Genomic DNA, 18277 nt, shown 5'->3' on the forward strand with positions numbered 1-18277 from the left:
GGCATTGGTGGTACAAGAAGAGTACAATGAGGATGATGACGATGATGAAGGTGATGAGTCGGTTGCCATGGCCTCCGTTGCCATTGCGATGACTTCACGGGTGTCTCTCTTCGACTCATCCAATGAGAGCATCACCGCCAAGTGCCTCATGGCTAAAGTCACCAACAAGGTAACCCACAACATCAAAACTACCATCATTAATCATCCTTCTTTGACGGATATCATTAATGAACTTGAGGGAGCTAATGTGGAGGCTAATGAGTTTGAGGCCTTTATGGGCAAACTCAAGGGAAAATCCAAGAAGCACTTTGTTTCTCTCTTGGAACAACTTGGTGAAGTCAATGACATGATCGAGGCTCACGAAGACACCATCACTAAGATGGAAGGGCATAGTCGTGACTATGCCGATCAGATTTCAGATCTTTCCAATGCTCTTGTGGAAGAGTGTGGTATTTGTTTGGCTCTTGAGGAGTCACACAACGTTGATCATGCTAAGTTAAAGAAATATTATGATCATGTCCTCATTGTTTCTCATGTGTTGAATCCGAGAAGGTCGAACTTGAGGTTGATCTTGCTAGACTCAAAGAGGAGTTTGATCTACTTGACAAGGCTCACAAGGTCTTGAAGGGTGCTCATGATAGCCTCAAAGAGTCTCATGATCAACTTCAAGTAAAGCTTACCAAGGAAAAGGCCACTTTCCCTCGTATGATGTTAATTGATAATGCAAATGCTACTAACCCGTGTTGTGAGCATGTGCATCTCGTTGAGGAGAACGCTAAGATAAAGGGGCAACTTGAGAGAGGTCTTGCGACTTGCATACAAGGCAAGAAGAACCTCAACAATCTCTTGATCAACCAAAAGGGAGTTGTGGCCAAGGAAGGGGTTGGGTACGTGCCCGACTCCAAGAACAAGAAGAAGAATGACAAGACCAAATGACCTCCTCCTCTCATGCAAACCTTTGTGAAGGATGGAGAGAGTGCCTCCGAGGAGAAGAAGAAGAACAATGCAAAGGGTGGCAATGTCAAGAAGGGCAATGCCACCCCTCCCAACAAAGCCGGCGATTTTAATCCTTCTTATGTGTTATGTCGTGCTAGTGATGGGCATGTTTATGCCAAATTTGTTGGTTCTCTTCATGAATAAATTGAATGGTCTATTTGGGTTCCAAAGACCCTTGTTACTAACATCAAAGGACCCATTACAAAATGGGTACCTAAAACCAAGCATTGATCTCTTGTAGGTGTTTGCTTCCGGTGGGGGATCATGGTTGCTCGATAGCGGAGCTACAAATCATATGACCGGAAGCAAGGACTTGGTGGTGGACGTGCACAAGGTTCCATCTATGCCCACCAATGTCGAGTGGGGTGACGCCTCATCTTCTAAGGTATTGGGACTTGGCAAGGTGGCCATCTCTCATGATCTCACGATCAAGAAGGTCATCCTTGTTGAGTCCCTTGCATACAATTTACTTTCCGTTCGTCAACTTGCAATCATGGGCTTTGCCACTTTCTTTGATATCGATACCGTGGCCCTCTTGTGGAGCAAGACTCTTAAATTAGCCTTTGTTGGGATGTCGAGAACGGTCTATATGTGATTAACTTTTCGGAGCGACCCACTAAGACCGCGACGTGCCTAATGGCTGAAGTTGATGTGGGATGGCTTTGGCATCGCCGTTTAGCCCATGTCAATATGAGATCTTTGCAAAGTCTCCTCAAGGGGGACCATGTCCGTGGACTTACGAATGTTAGTTTTGCTAAATATCGTGCTTGCAGTGCTTATATCGAAGGAAAGCTACATGAGAAGGCTCACCCTCCCACGACTATCATTTATTCAAAGAGGCCTTTGGAGCTCCTTCACATGGATCTCTTTGGGCCTCCATCCTTCGATAGTCTTGGAGGTAGGAAGTATTGCTTGGTGATTGTGGATGACTACTCAAGGTACACGTGGGTGTATTTCTTCAAGAGGAAGAGCGAGACCCAACAAACCGTCATTGACTTTGCAAATGAAGCACAACGTCAACACAATGCGAAGATCTTGACAATAAGAAGTGACAACGGCACCGAGTTCAAGAACTACACCTTGGATGAGTTTCTTAGTGATGAGGGAATCAAGCATCAATATTCCGCACCCTACACCCCTCAACAAAATGGTGTTGCGGAGAGGAAGAACCGGACGTTGATGGATGCGGCAAGGACCATGATGGCGGAGTTCAAGCCTCCGTACAATTTTTGGGCCGAAGCCATCAACACCGCGTGTCATGCATCCAATCGGCTCTACCTCCGCAAGGGCTTGAACAAGACTCCATATGAGATACTCACCGGTAACAAGCCCAACCTCAAGTACTTCCGGGTATTCGGGTGTAAGTGTTTCATTCTCAAGAAAGGTGTTCGGTTGTCTAAATTTGAGGCTAGAGCTTATGAGGGCATATTTGTTGGTTATGCTACAAACTCTCATGCTTAACGTGTCCTCAATAAATCCACGGGACTTATTGAGGAGACATGTAATGTGGAGTTTGATGAGAATAATGGCTCCCAAGTGGAGCAAAGTGGCACTTGTGATGTAGGTGATGAAATTCCTCCCCAAGCCATAAGAAGAATGGGTGTTGGCTTTATCCTACCCATTGAGGAACCCCTTGTGGCCGAAGAAGAAGGACAAAGCTCCACTCAAGTGGAGCCATCACCAACCCAAGGCCCACACGCTTCCGAAGAACAACATGAAGGCCCTCATCCTCAAGAACATGACCAAGGGCAAGATCACGCTCAAGACGGTGTTGACACATCAGGTGATGCCCAAGGTCAAGTTCTCTCCTCCGAGCAAGTTCAAGAACAAGAACAAGCCCAAGACGACGCTCAAGATGATCAAGTGACCACTCCTCATCTCACCCCCGAGGAGGAATTAGAGCGCCGTGCCGCCAAGGTTGCTTCCAAGCTCTCCACCAAGGATCATCTCATGACAAATGTGCTTGGGAGCTTAAGAAAGGGGGTAAGCACTCGTAGAAAATTACCAAATTATTGTGAGCATCACGCGTTTGTCTCTTGTGTGGAACCCCACAAGGTCTATGAGGTGCTAGAAGATCCGGATTGGCTCAATGCCATGCATGAAGAACTCAACAACTTCGAGCGCAACAAAGTGTGGAGATTGGTGCCAAGACCGACCGGGAATCACAATGTCATTGTAACCAAGTGGATATTTAAGAACAAGCAAGATGCCCATGGGATTATCATTCGCAACAAGGCTCGTTTGGTAGCACAAGGCTACTCCCAAGTCGAGGGTATCGACTACGGTGAAACCTTTGCCCCCGTTGCTCATCTTGAATCCATTTGCATGTTGATTGCATATGCTTATCATCATAAATTTAAGTTACAACAAATGGATGTGAAGAGTGCTTTTCTTAATGGTCCTATTAATGAATTGGTTTACGTCAAGCAACCCCCCGGGTTCGAGGATCCCTACTTTCCTGATCATGTGTATCAACTCGATAAGGCACTCTATGGCCTTAAACAAGCCCCACGTGCGTGGTATGACCACCTTACCGAGTTGTTACAAGACCGTGGTTTTGAAGTTGGGCTAATCGACCCCACTCTTTTTACTAAGAAGGTCAAAGGGGATTTGTTTGTGTGCCAATTATATGTTGATGATATTATCTTTGGTTCACCTAACAAAGCTTTCAATGAGGAATTTGCCGCTCTCATGACCTTAAAGTTCGAGATGTCCTCCATGGGAGAGTTGAAGTTCTTTCTAGGGTTCGAAGTGAAGCAAAGAAGAGAAGGAACCTTCATCAATCAATCCAAATACACTCAAGACATGCTCAAGAGATTCAAGCTAAGTGATGTCAAGCCGGCCTCCACTCCAATGCCCACCAAGTACCAACTTGACTTAGATCCCAATGGTAAAGTGGTGGATCAAAAGGTATATCGCTCCATGATTGGATTCTTGCTTTACCTTTGTGCATCTAGACCAGATATCATGTTGAGTGTGGGAATTTGTGCACGGTTTCAAGCCGCACCTAAGGAAAGTCACTATGCGGCGGTCAAACGAATCTTTCGATATTTGGCTCATACCCCAAACTTTGGCTTATGGTACCCAAGAGGATCAAACTTCAAGCTTGTAGGGTACTCGGACTCTGATTGGGCGAGAGACAAAGTGGATAGGAAGTCCACTTCCAGAGGGTGCCAATTCCTTGGTTTCTCTTTGGTAAGTTGGTCTTCCAAAAAGCAAAGTTGTGTGTCTCTCTCGTCCACCGAGGTGGAGTATGTTGCAGCCGGTAGTTGTTGTGCACAACTCCTATGGATGAGGCAAACTTTAAAGGATTACGGTGTCACTTGTGACAAAGTGCCTCTTTGGTGTGACAATGAAAGTGCCATCAAGATCTCTCTCAACCCGGTGCAACACTTCAAGACGAAGCATATTGAGATTCGGTATCACTTCATCTGGGATCACATTAGGCGAGGAGAGATCGAGCTCAACTATGTCAACACTCATGACAACCTTGCAGATATTTTCACGAAGCCCTTGGATGAAGCAAGATTTTGCGAGTTAAGGCATGAGCTAAATATCATTGATTCGAGCAATGTGGCTTGAACCCTTGCACACCCCACCACGCTCAATTTGTTGTCTAGTTTAGGTGTAGGCATGGACATAGGGGGAGTGTTGTTCTCTCAATGAACTCTCCCTCCCCCCATTATGCATAAATTGAATCAAGTCTTTCACCTTACCATTGTTGATGGTACTTGTGTTTCAAAGACGAGTTTTGGTCATGGGCCCAAGGTTAAAATCTTCGCGGCGCCATACCTCTTGAATCAAACATAGGTGGCCTCGGCCACCGCCCTCTCTTGAAGAGGTGTTTCTTGGTCGTTTGCTGGTGTGCTCTCTTTTCTTGCCGTTTTTTTTTCTTTCCTCGAGCTAAGACGTGTTGTTCGGTTGCCGTGGCGTACTGGGCGGTACTACCGCTGGTGGTGCATGGTACTACCGCTTATAAGCGGTACTACCGCCCCCCAGCGCGGTACTACCGCTGAGGGACGGGACCAGGGGGTTATATCGGGGCAGGGGGAGGTTTCTTCTCCCCCATACCCAGTCGCTTCTCCCCCTCTTTCCTCTTCCTCTCTCTAGCCTCCTCTTGCCGCGGGAGGGCTCCGGCAGATCTCCGTCTCCGGGGCGTCTCTCTCCATTTCCTTCGGTGGAGTCGATCCCCACCTTGTTCTCTTGCCATGGATGCTGGTATTGCCCCCGTTCCTTCTCTCCTTTTGTCTCGTTTTTCAGATCTTGTTCTTAGGGGCAATGGTGGTTGCATCTCTAGATTTTTGGCTAAATCTAGGCTTGAGTAGGTTGGAGAAGGCAACTAGACTATCTTGATTAGAGTTTGGTAGGAATATTTTTGAATTTGGCAGGCCGGTAGTGCCGGATCTGACCACGGTAGTAAGAAACTGTTGTTTCCCCACCTCGAGTGGTACTACCGCTCTCTTTGGAGCGGTACTACCGCTTGGGCGGTACTACCGAGAGCATGTCACGGTACTACCGCTGCCTGCCAAGTTCCATCATGTTCCTGCCTTTTCTTTGATCCTTTTTGGTGTGTTTGTTGGCTTATGCTCATTCTTTCTGGTTGTTTTGCGTGTTCTTGTGTTTGGCTCCAGGTGATGATCATCCTGAGCATCAAGCTCGTCGTATCAACCCCGGGCGTGCTACATCAAAATGCTACCGCACCTCTGAGCCAGCCAGTGGTTCCTCTAGCACCCAACCGCCACCAGCAGGTGCATCCGCAAGTGTTCCTCCACCTCCTCAGCAGTCGAAGAGATTCGCCACCAAGCCAAAAGGGAAGTTCATGACTGAGATGACCAACAAGGAGTTTTGAGAAAGGCGTCGCCGCAATCCCTATGAGATGGACCAAGAACCCACTTTGGTCAACCGCCCGTTCTGGAACCGATTTCAGTTTGCCATCTATTTTGATGTGATCAAGGCCAAGAAGAATCTCTTTGTTGATGTTCACTCCATTGACACTGATGTTATGGAGAAGGACCCGGAGTACTTTGGCGAAGCCCTTCAGATGTGCACTCAGCTGAACATTCTCAGGATCATGCAATTCAACAAGGATTTCGATGCAGATTTGGTGGCTCAACTCTTTGCCACCGTTCATCTTGGGACGGATGTCGACAGAACTCTGACATGGATGACCAATGGCAAGCTGCTTTCCGTCAAGTGGAAGGCTTTCATGGAGTTACTTGATGTGGTGGATCACGGGCTTGAGACTCCAGTCGGTTTCCGCCCTCACCGCAATGCTACGTCCACTCACAAGCAAGCCCTCTGGACCTACTACATTGTGAAAGTTAACCCAGTGACTAAGAAGAAAACCTATGAGCTGTCTCCGTATCTGGACATTCTTCATCGTATCTTCCGTGAGACTCTCTTCCCTCGCATCGGGAATCTGGATATGGTCCACTCTTATCTTGTGGACATGCTTCTTTTCTGTCAGCATGAGAAGGAAGCAATCACTGGAGAGAGCCTGGATATTTCTCATGTCATGTGGTCTGAACTTCTCTCTGCCGTGTCTGAGCTCAAGTGCCCGATATATGGTCCATTCATCATGAGGCTCATTGAGAGGGCCTGGGCACAGATCTATCCCAGAGTGATGCTGGAAACTGTGGACTTGGTTTCCCATGAGATCAAGCGTCTGAGGAAGAAGGACAATTGGGTCACCCCAACGCCTCAAACCGGGGGGCCGTCTGCTGCGGTTGCTGCTGATGCCATGGAGACCGAGGGTGGGGCTGCCACTGATGATCACGAGGAGGACTTTGGGCCCTCTAGTGCAGAACCTTCATGGGCGAAGAAGGTTAAACACAAGATGAAGAAGCTTTTATGCATGGAGTCTCATGGTCAGTACTTGACACATGTGGTGGAGAAGCATGCCAGGGTGCGCCACAAGGAGCTCATGCGTCAGATGGGAGCGACAGTTGCCAGTGGATCTGAGGGTCAGATCACTTAAGAGGAGGAGTGGATTCATCAGCATTGCCCTTGGACCGACTCCGACGCCGAGCAGTTTTTGACCAACGATGGAGATGCAGACGATCACGCTGAGATGTGATGTTCGAGATCCTCAGCTTGCCATCACCTGGAGTCGTAGCGTTGCTCTTTTCCCTTTTTGGTGTCTCTCTGCCAAGGGGGGGGGGAATGTAGGGGTTTGTGTTGTTGTGCTTTGAGTTTGTCGTATTGTGTTTTCTTGTGTGTTCTCTCGGTGTCTTTGTTTGGTTTGGTTTGGTGCCCGTGAGACATATGCTCCCTATCGCTACCTTATTACTTATGTCTATCGAGTACTGTAGTATATTATGAGTTGCATTCTTGTCCTATTATATACTCTTCTCTCATATATCTTGTGCTTAGAATTGTTGGACTATAAAATATAGGGGGAGTGTTCATTCGGATGTGTGTGTCTTGCTTTCCTTTTTCTCCTCTTTCTAGGTGCACACATTCTGGGGGAGCCCGTCTATATTTTGTAGTTCTTAGTTTTCTTACGTTTATATCTTTTCCTTGTGCAAATCCCTAGTTGTCATCAATCCACCAAAAAGGGGGAGATTGTTGAGGCATATCTCTCTCAAGGTAGTTTTGGTGATTGATGACAACATGTTTGCGGACTAATCATGTGCTTTGAGTAGTTCACAGATTCATCCCTGACACGAGACGTTTTCTTCCCTTCGGAGTGTCTTTCAAGACGGTGTAGCTCTTTCGTTTCTCTCTCGGTGGACTAGTTGCGTAGAGGGCACCGTACTATCAAGAGGGGGTCCGCTGGGGTATTGCATGGGTGGAATCAACACGTACACATCAGCTTCTCACCCTCCGAGCTCTTCCACTTCATAGAAGAGATCTCTCCTCTTTTCTATGTCCTGTCTGGGTTCCAGCGGTAGTACCGCGCAACCCAGCGGTAGTACCACTAAGGAGCCACAAGCGGCAGTACCTCTCCGCAGCGGTAGTACCGCCCGTGACTCCACAACAGCAGTACCGCTGGGGTGCCTGGCACCACCGCCTCGTCCTCAGCCTCTTTGGAGAGATCCTGTCTCTCTTCTGTGTCCCAGCGGTAGTACCGCCGAAGGGTCACAAGCGGAAGTACCGCTCCGCAGCGGTAGTACCGCCCGTGACCCCGCTGCTGTAGTACCGCTGGGCTGTCTGGCTCCTACCGCCTCGACTCGAGGGCTCTTTTTCTCGTGTCGGGTTTTGCGGCACTAGTTGCCGTTGTAGAGGCGGTAGTACCGCTTCAGGAGCGGTAGTACCGCCCTTAGCACCGCGGTAGTACCGCGCTGGGTCCTATTCCCTACTATTCTTCTCTGCGCGGCAGTACCACTGGCTGGAGCGGCAGTTGAAGAAAATATGCCCTAGAGGCAATAATAAAGTTATTATTTATTTCCTTATAATCATGATAAATGTTTATTATTCACGCTAGAATTGTATTAACCGGAAACATAATACATGTGTGAATACATAGACAAACAAAGTGTCACTAGTATGCCTCTACTTGACTAGCTCGTTAATCAAAGATGGTTATGTTTCCTAACCATGAACAATGAGTTGTTATTTGATTAACGGGATCACATCATTAAGTGAATGATCTGATTGACATGACCCATTCCATTAGCTTAGTACCCGATCGTTTAGTATGTTGCTATTGCTTTCTTCATGACTTATACATGTTCCTATAACTATGAGATTATGCAACTCCCGTTTACCGGAGGAACACTTTGGGTACTACCAAACGTCACAACGTAACTGGGTGATTATAAAAGAGTACTACAGGTGTCTCCAAAGGTACATGTTGGGTTGGCGTATTTCGAGATTAGGTTTTGTCACTCCGATTGTCGGAGAGGTATCTCTGGGCCCTCTCGGTAATGCACATCACTTAAGCCTTGCAAGCATTGCAACTAATGAGTTAGTTGTAGGATGATGTATTACAGAACGAGTAAAGAGACTTGCCAGCAACGAGATTGAACTAGGTATTGGAATACCGACGATCGAATCTCGGGCAAGTAACATACCGATGACAAAGGGAACGACGTATGTTGTTATGCGGTCTGACCAATAAAGATCTTCGTAGAATATGTAGGAGCCAATATGGGCATCCATGTCCCGCTATTGGTTATTGACCGGAGACGTGTCTCGGTCATGTCTACATTGTTCTCGAACCCGTAGGGTCCGCACGCTTAAGGTTACGATGACAGTTATATTATGAGTTTATGCATTTTGATGTACCGAAGGTTGTTCGGAGTCCCGGATGTGATCACGGACATGACGAGGAGTCTCGAAATGGTCGAGACATAAAGATTGATATATTGGAAGCCTATGTTTGGATATTGTAAGTGTTCCAGGTGAAATCGGGATTTTACCAGAGTACCGGGAGGTTACCGGAACCCCCCAGGAGCTATATGGGCCTTAATGGGCCATAGTGGAAGAATAGGAGAGGCTGCCAGGGCTTGGGCCGTGCGCCCCTCCCCCCTAGTCCGAATAGGACAAGGAGAGAGGGGGGCGGCGCCCTCCTTCTTCTCTCTCTCTCTCTTTTCCACCTCATGAATCCTATTCCAACAAGGATTGGGGGAGAAGTCCTACTCCCGGAGGGTGTAGGACTCCTCCTGGCGCGCCATATGTGGCCGGCCGGCCTCCCCCTCTTGGTCCTTTATATACGGAGGCAGGGGCACCCCAGAGACACACAAGTTGATCCACGTGATTTTTTCCTTAGCCGTGTGCGGCGCCCCCAGCCACCATAGTCCTCGATAATATTGTAGCGGAGTTTAGGCGAAGCCCTGCTGCTGTAGTACATCAAGATCGTCACCACGCCGTCGTGCTGACGGAACTCTTCCCTGACACTTTGCTGGATCGGAGTCCGGGGATCGTCATCGAGCTGAACATGTGCTAGAACTCGGAGGTGCCGTAGTTTCGGTGCTTGATCGGTCGGATCGTGAAGACGTACGACTACATCAACCAAACGCTTCCGTTGTCGATCTACTAGGTATGTAGATCATACTCCCCCTCTCGTTGCTATGCATCACCATGATCTTGCGTGTGCGTAGGAATTTTTTTGAAATTACTACGAAACCCAACAGTGGCATCCGAGCCTAGGTTTTATATGTTGATGTTATATGCACGAGTAGAACACAAGTGAGTTGTGGGCGATATAAGTCATACTGCTTACCAGCATGTCATACTTTGGTTCGGCGGTATTGTTGGATGAAGCGGCCCAGACCGACATTACGCGTACGCTTACGCGAGACCGGTTCTCCCGACGTGCTTTGCACAGAGGTGGCTTGTGGGTGACAGTTTCTCCAACTTTAGTTGAACTGAGTGTGGCTACGCCCGGTCCTTGCGAAGGTTAAAACAGCACCAACTTGACAAACTATCATTGTGGTTTTGATGCGTAGGTAAGATTGGTTCTTGCTTAAGCCCGTAGCAGCCACGTAAAACTTGCAACAACAAAGTAGAGGACGTCTAACTTGTTTTTGCAGGGCATGTTGTGATGTGATATGGTCAAGACATGATGCTGATTTTTATTGTATGAGATGATCATGTTTTGTAACCGAGTTATCGGCAACTGGCAGGAGCCATATGGTTGTCACTTTATTGTATGCAATGCAATCGCGATGTAATGCTTTACTTTATCACTAAACGGTAGCGATAGTCATGGAAGCACAAGCTTGGCGAGACAACAACGATGCTACGATGGATATCAAGGTGTCACGCCGGTGACAATGGTGATCACGACGGTGCTTCGGAGATGGAGATCACAAGCACAAGATGATGATGGCCATATCATATCACTTATATTGATTGCATGTGATGTTTATCTTTTATGCATCTTATCTTGCTTTGATTGACGGTAGCATTATAAGATGATCTCTCACTAATTATCAATAAGTGTTCTCCCTGAGTATGCACCGTTGCGAAAGTTCTTCGTGCTGAGACACCACGTGATGATCGAGTGTGATAGGTTCTACGTTCAAATACAACGGGTGCAAAACAGTTGCACACGCGGAATACTCAGGTTATACTTGACGACCCAAGCATATACAGATATGGCCTCGGAACACGGAGACCGAAAGGTCGAGCGTGAATCATATAGTAGATATGATCAACATAATGATGTTCACCAATGAAACTACTCCATCTCACGTGATGATCGGACATGGTTTAGTTGATTTGGATCACGTAATCACTTAGAGGATTAGAGGGATGTCTATCTAAGTGGGAGTTCTTTAAGTAAATTAACTGAACTTAAATTTGTCATGAAACTTAGTACCTGATAAGTATCTTGCTCGTTTATGCTTGTTTGTAGATAGATGGCTCGTGCTGCTGTTCCGTTGAATTTTAATGCGTTCCTTGAGAAAGCAAAGTTGAAAGATGATGGTAGCAATTACACGGACTGGGTCCGTAACTTGAGGATTATCCTCATTACTGCATAGAAGAATTACGTCCTGGAAGCACCGCTGGGTGCCAGGCCTGCTGCAGGAGCAACGCCGGATGTTATGAACGTCTGGCAGAGCAAAGCTGATGACTACTCGATAGTTCAGTGTGCCATGCTTTACGGCTTAGAATCGGGACTTCAACGACGTTTTGAACGTCATGGAGCATATGAGATGTTCCAGGAGTTGAAGTTAATATTTCAAGCAAATGCCCGGATTGAGAGATATGAAGTCTCCAATAAGTTCTATAGCTACAAGATGGAGGAGAACAGTTCTGTTAGTGAGCATATACTCAAAATGTCTGGGTATAATAATCACTTGATTCAATTGGGAGTTAATCTTCCAGATGATTGCGTCATTGACAGAATTCTCCAATCACTGCCACCAAGCTACAAGAGCTTCGTGATGAACTATAATATGCAAGGGATGAATAAGACTATTCCCGAGCTCTTCGCGACGCTGAAAGCTGCGGAGGTAGAAATCAAGAAGGAGCATCAAGTGTTGATGGTCAACAAGACCACTAGTTTCAAGAAAAAGGGCAAAGGAAAGAAGAAGGGGAACTTCAAAAAGAACGGCAAGCAAGTTGCTACTCAAGAGAAGAAACCCAAACCTGGACCTAAGCCTGAAACTGAGTGCTTCTATTGCAAGCAGACTGGTCACTGGAAGCGGAACTGCCCCAAGTATTTGGCGGATAAGAAGGATGGCAAGGTGAACAAAGGTATATGTGATATACATGTTATTGATGTGTACCTTACTAATGCTCGCAGTAGCACCTGGGTATTTGATACTGGTTCAGTTGCTAAGATTTGTAACTCGAAACATGAATTGCAAAATGAACAGAGACTAGTTAAGGGCGAGGTGACGATGTGTGTTGGAAGTGATTCCAAGGTTGATAAGATAACCATCACACACTCCCTCTACCTTCGAGATTAGTGTTGGACCAAAATAAATGTTATTTGGTGTTTGCATTGAGCATGAATATGATTGGGTCATGTTTATTGCGATACGGTTATTCATTTAAGTCAGAGAATAATTGTCATTCTGTTTACATGAATAAAACCTTCTATGGTCATACACCCAATGTAAATGGTTTATTGAATCTCGATCGTAGTGATAATATTCATAATATTGATGCCAAAAGATGCAAAGTTGATAATGATAGTGCAACTTATTTGTGGCACTGCCGTTTAGGTCATATCGGTGTAAAGCGCATGAAGAAACTCCATACTGATGGACTTTTGGAACCACTTGATTATGAATCACTTGGTACTTGCGAACCGTGCCTCATGGGCAAGATGACCAAAACGCCGTTCTCCGGTACTATGGAGAGAGCAACAGATTTGTTGGAAATCATACATACAGATGTATGTGGTCCGATGAATATTGAGGCTCGTGGCGGATATCGTTATTTTCTCACCTTCACAGATGATTTGAGCAGATATGGGTATATCTACTTAATGAAACATAAGTCTGAAACATTTGAAAAGTTCAAAGAATTTCAGAGTGAAGTTGAAAATCATTGTAACAAGAAAATAAAGTTTCTACGATCTGATCGTGGAGGAGAATATTTGAGTTACGAGTTTGGTGTACATTTGAAAAATTGTGGAATAGTTTCGCAACTCACGCCACCCGGAACACCACACCGTAATGGTGTGTCTGAACGTCGTAATCGTACTTTACTAGATATGGTGCGATCTATGATGTCTCTTACTGATTTACCGCTATCGTTTTGGGGGTACGCTCTAGAGACGGCCGCATTCACGTTAAATAGGGCACCATCAAAATCCGTTGAGACGACGCCTTATGAACTGCGGTTTGGCAAGAAACCGAAGTTGTCGTTTCTAAAAGTTTGGGGCTGCGATGCTTATGTGAAAAAGCTTCAACCTGATAAGCTCGAACCCAAATCGGAGAAATGTGTCTTCATAGGATATCCAAAGGAAACTATTGGATACACCTTCTATCACAGATCCGAAGGCAAGACTTTTGTTGCTAAATTCAGAAACTTTCTGGAGAAGGAGTTTCTCTCGAAAGAAGTGAGTGGGAGGAAAGTAGAACTTGACGAGGTAACTGTACCTGCTCCCTTATTGGAAAGTAGTGCATCACAGAAAACTGTTTCTGTGACACCTACACCAGTTAGTGAGAAAGCTAATGATAATGATCATGAAACTTCAGAACAAGATACTATTGAACCTCGTAGATCAACCAGAGTAAGATCCGCGCCAGAGTGGTACGGTAATCCTGTTCTGGAAGTCATGCTACTAGATCATGATGAACCTACGAACTATGAAGAAGCGATGGTGAGCCCAGATTCCGCAAAGTGGCTTGAAGCCATGAAATCTAAGATGGGATCCATGTATGAGAACAAAGTATGGACTTTGGTTGACTTGCCCGATGATCGGCAAGCAATTGAGAATAAATGGATCTTCAAGAAGAATACTGACGCTGACGGTAATATTACTGTCTACAAAGCTCGACTTATCGCAAAAGGTTTTCGGCAAGTTCAAGGGATTGACTACGATGAGACCTTCTCACCCGTAGCGATGCTTAAGTCTATCCGAATCATGTTAGCAATTGCCGCATTTTATGATTATGAAATTTGGCAGATGGATGTCAAAACTGCATTCCTGAATGGATTTCTGGAAGAAGAATTGTATATGATGCAACCAGAAGGTTTTTTCGATCCAAAGGGAGCTAACAAAGTGTGCAAGCTCCAGCGATCCATTTATGGACTGGTGCAAGCCTCTCGGAGTTGGAATAAATGTTTTGACGGTGTGATGAAAGCATTTGGTTTTATACAGACTTTTGGAGAAGCCTGTATTTACAAGAAAGTGAGTGGGAGCTCTGTAGCATTTCTGATATTATATGTGGATGACATATTACTAATTGGAAATGATGTAGAATTTCTGGATAGCATAAAGGGATACTTGAATAAAAGTTTTTCAATGAAAGACCTCGGTGAAGCTGCTTACATATTAGGCATTAAGATCTATAGAGATAGATCAAGACGCTTAATTGGACTTTCACAAACCACATACCTTGACAAAGTTTTGAAGAAGTTCAAAATGGATCAAGCAAAGAAAGGGTTCTTGCCTATGTTACAAGGTGTGAAGTTGAGTAAGACTCAATGCCCGACCACTGCAGAAGATAGAGAGAATATGAAAGATGTTCCCTATGCATCAGCCATAGGATCTATCATGTATGCAATGATGTGTACCAGACCTGATGTGTGCCTTGCTATAAGTCTAGTAGGGAGGTACCAAAGTAATCCAGGAGTGGATCACTGGACAGCGGTCAAGAACATCCTGAAATACCTGAAAAGGACTAAGGATATGCTTCTCGTATATGGAGGTGACAAAGAGCTCATCGTAAAAGGTTACGTTGATGCAAGCTTTGACACTGATCCGGACGATTCTAAATCGCAAACCGGATACGTGTTTACATTAAACGGTGGGGCTGTAAGTTGGTGCAGTTCTAAACAAAGCGTTGTAGCGGGATCTACATGTGAAGCGGAGTACATAGCTGCTTCGGAAGCAGCAAATGAAGGAGTCTGGATGAAGGAGTTCATATCCGATCTAGGTGTCATACCTAGTGCATCGGGTCCAATGAAAATCTTTTGTGACAATACTGGTGCAATTGCCTTGGCAAAGGAATCCAGATTTCACAAGAGAACCAAGCACATCAAGAGACGCTTCAATTCCATCCGGGATCTAGTCCAGGTGGGAGACATAGAGATTTGTAAGATACATACGGATCTGAATATTGCAGACCCGTTGACTAAGCCTCTTCCACGAGCAAAACATGATCGGCACCAAGGCTCCATGGGTGTTAGAATCATTACTGTGTAATCTAGATTATTGACTCTAGTGCAAGTGGGAGACTGAAGGAAATATGCCCTAGAGCAATAATAAAGTTATTATTTATTTCCTTATAATCATGATAAATGTTTATTATTCATGCTAGAATTGTATTAACCGGAAACATAATACATGTGTGAATACATAGACAAACAAAGTGTCACTAGTATGCCTCTACTTGACTAGCTCGTTAATCAAAGATGGTTATGTTTCCTAACCATGAACAATGAGTTGTTATTTGATTAACAGGATCACATCATTAAGTGAATGATCTGATTGACATGACCCATTCCATTAGCTTAGTACCCGATCGTTTAGTATGTTGCTATTGCTTTCTTCATGACTTATACATGTTCCTATAACTATGAGATTATGCAACTCCCGTTTACCGGAGGAACACTTTGGGTACTACCAAACGTCACAACGTAACTGGGTGATTATAAAAGAGTACTACAGGTGTCTCCAAAGGTACATGTTGGGTTGGCGTATTTCGAGATTAGGTTTTGTCACTCCGATTGTCGGAGAGGTATCTCTGGGCCCTCTCGGTAATGCACATCACTTAAGCCTTGCAAGCATTGCAACTAATGAGTTAGTTGTAGGATGATGTATTACAGAACGAGTAAAGAGACTTGCCAGCAACGAGATTGAACTAGGTATTGGAATACCGACGATCGAATCTCGGGCAAGTAACATACCGATGACAAAGGGAATGACGTATGTTGTTATGCGGTCTGACCAATAAAGATCTTCATAGAATATGTAGGAGCCAATATGGGCATCCAGGTCCCGCTATTGGTTATTGACCGGAGACGTGTCTCGGTCATGTCTACATTGTTCTCGAACCCGTAGGGTCCGCACGCTTAAGGTTACGATGACAGTTATATTATGAGTTTATGCATTTTGATGTACCGAAGGTTGTTCGGAGTCCCGGATGTGATCACGGACATGACAAGGAGTCTCGAAATGGTCGAGACATAAAGATTGATATATTGGAAGCCTATGTTTGGATATCGTAAGTGTTCCGGGTGAAATCGGGATTTTACCGGAGTACGGGGAGGTTACCGGAACCCCCCAGAAGCTATATGGGCCTTAATGGGCCATAGTGGAAGAAGAGGAGAGGCTGCCAGGGCTTGGGCCGTGCGCCCCTCCCCCCTAGTCCGAATAGGACAAGGAGAGAGGGGGCCGGCGCCCTCCTTCTTCTCTCTCTCTCTTTTCCACCTCATGAATCCTATTCCAACAAGGATTGGGGGAGAAGTCCTACTCCCGGAGGGAGTAGGACTCCTCCCGGCGCGCCATATGTGGCCGGCCGGCCTCCCCCTCTCGGTCCTTTATATACGGAGGCAGGGGCACCCCAGAGACACACAAGTTGATCCACGTGATTTTTTCCTTAGCCGTGTGCGGCGCCCCCAGCCACCATAGTCCTCGATAATATTGTAGCGGAGTTTAGGCGAAGCCCTGCTGCTGTAGTACATCAAGATCGTCACCACGCCGTCGTGCTGACGGAACTCTTCCCCGACACTTTGCTGGATCGGAGTCCGGCGATCGTCATCGAGCTGAACGTGTGCTAGAACTCGGAGGTGCCGTAGTTTCGGTGCTTGATCGGTCGGATCGTGAAGACGTACGACTACATCAACCAAACGCTTCCGTTGTCGATCTACTAGGTATGTAGATCATACTCCCCCTCTCGTTGCTATGCATCACCATGATCTTGCGTGTGCGTAGTAATTTTTTTGAAATTACTACGAAACCCAACAGCAGTACCGCTGACCTAGCGGTAGTACCGCCCCCTCTTAGCGGTAGTACCGCCCTGTGCGGGGCTGGTTGGTGGGGGCAACGGTTGGATTGTTGCCCCCACTATAAAAGGGGGTCCCCTTCTTCCCTTTGACCCACCTCTTCCCCCTCAAGCTCCATTAATGCTCAAGCTCCATTAAATGCTCCAAGCTCCATTTTCGCTCGATCTATCTCTCTAGCCAATCAAACTTGTTGATTTGCTCGGGAGTGGTTGAGAAGGCCCCGATCTACACTTCCACCAAGGGATTTTCGATTCCCTCACTCATCCCTAGCGGATCTTGTTACTCTTGGGTGTTTGAGCACCCTAGACGGTTGAGGTCACCACGGAGCCATAGTCCATTGTGGTGAAGCTTCATGGTTTTCTTGGGAGCCTCCGATTAAGTTGTGGAGATTGCCCCAACCTTGTTTGTAAAGGTTCGGTCGCCGCCTTCAAGGGCACCAATAGTGGAATCACGGCATCTCGCATTGTGTGAGGGCGTGAGGAGAATACGGTGGCCCTGGTGGCTTCTTGGGGAGCATTGTGCCTCCACACCGCTCTAACGGAGACGTACTTCCCCTCAAAAGGAAGGAATTTCGGTAACACATCCTCGTCTTCACCGGATCCACTCTTGGTTATCTCCTACCTTTACTTGTGCAAACTCTTTAGTGTTACTTCTCTTGCTTGCTTGTATGCTTGTTGTTATTGCATCATATGGGTTGCTCACCTAGTTGCACATCTAGACAACCTACTTTGATGCAAAGTTTAATTTGATAAAGAAAAGTTAAAAATTGGTAGTTGCCTATTCACCCCCCCCTCTAGTCAACCATATCGATCCTTTCAAGGGTGCTACGAATCCATGCAAGAGTCTTGATTAGGAAAAACGTACATTTTATGACGTGAATTAATGTACTTTTCTTGTAAGAAAAGTCTAGATGAGTCCTTTATTTATACGGGAAGCCCGACCACCTCACATATATACAAAAGGTGACAGCTGATTAAACAATACCAATCGAATCAATCTATCAATTACATTTTCTTCCATCTATTTTATCTCTTACCCTTGTATCATGCTTCTCATTTTTTTGTAAGTTCTTCATGCCGGAGGGCTGCGTATCCATGAGGCTCTAAAGACGGGTGAATCGGCCTGTACATTATTTTACTTTTTATTAATGAAAATATACCTAGGACAACGGTTCTACGATTTTTGGGTCAAAAAAAGTAACGCA

The sequence above is a fragment of the Triticum urartu genome, chromosome 5, assembly GCF_003073215.2.
Source record: "Triticum urartu cultivar G1812 chromosome 5, Tu2.1, whole genome shotgun sequence".
Taxonomy (NCBI): Eukaryota; Viridiplantae; Streptophyta; class Magnoliopsida; order Poales; family Poaceae; genus Triticum; species Triticum urartu.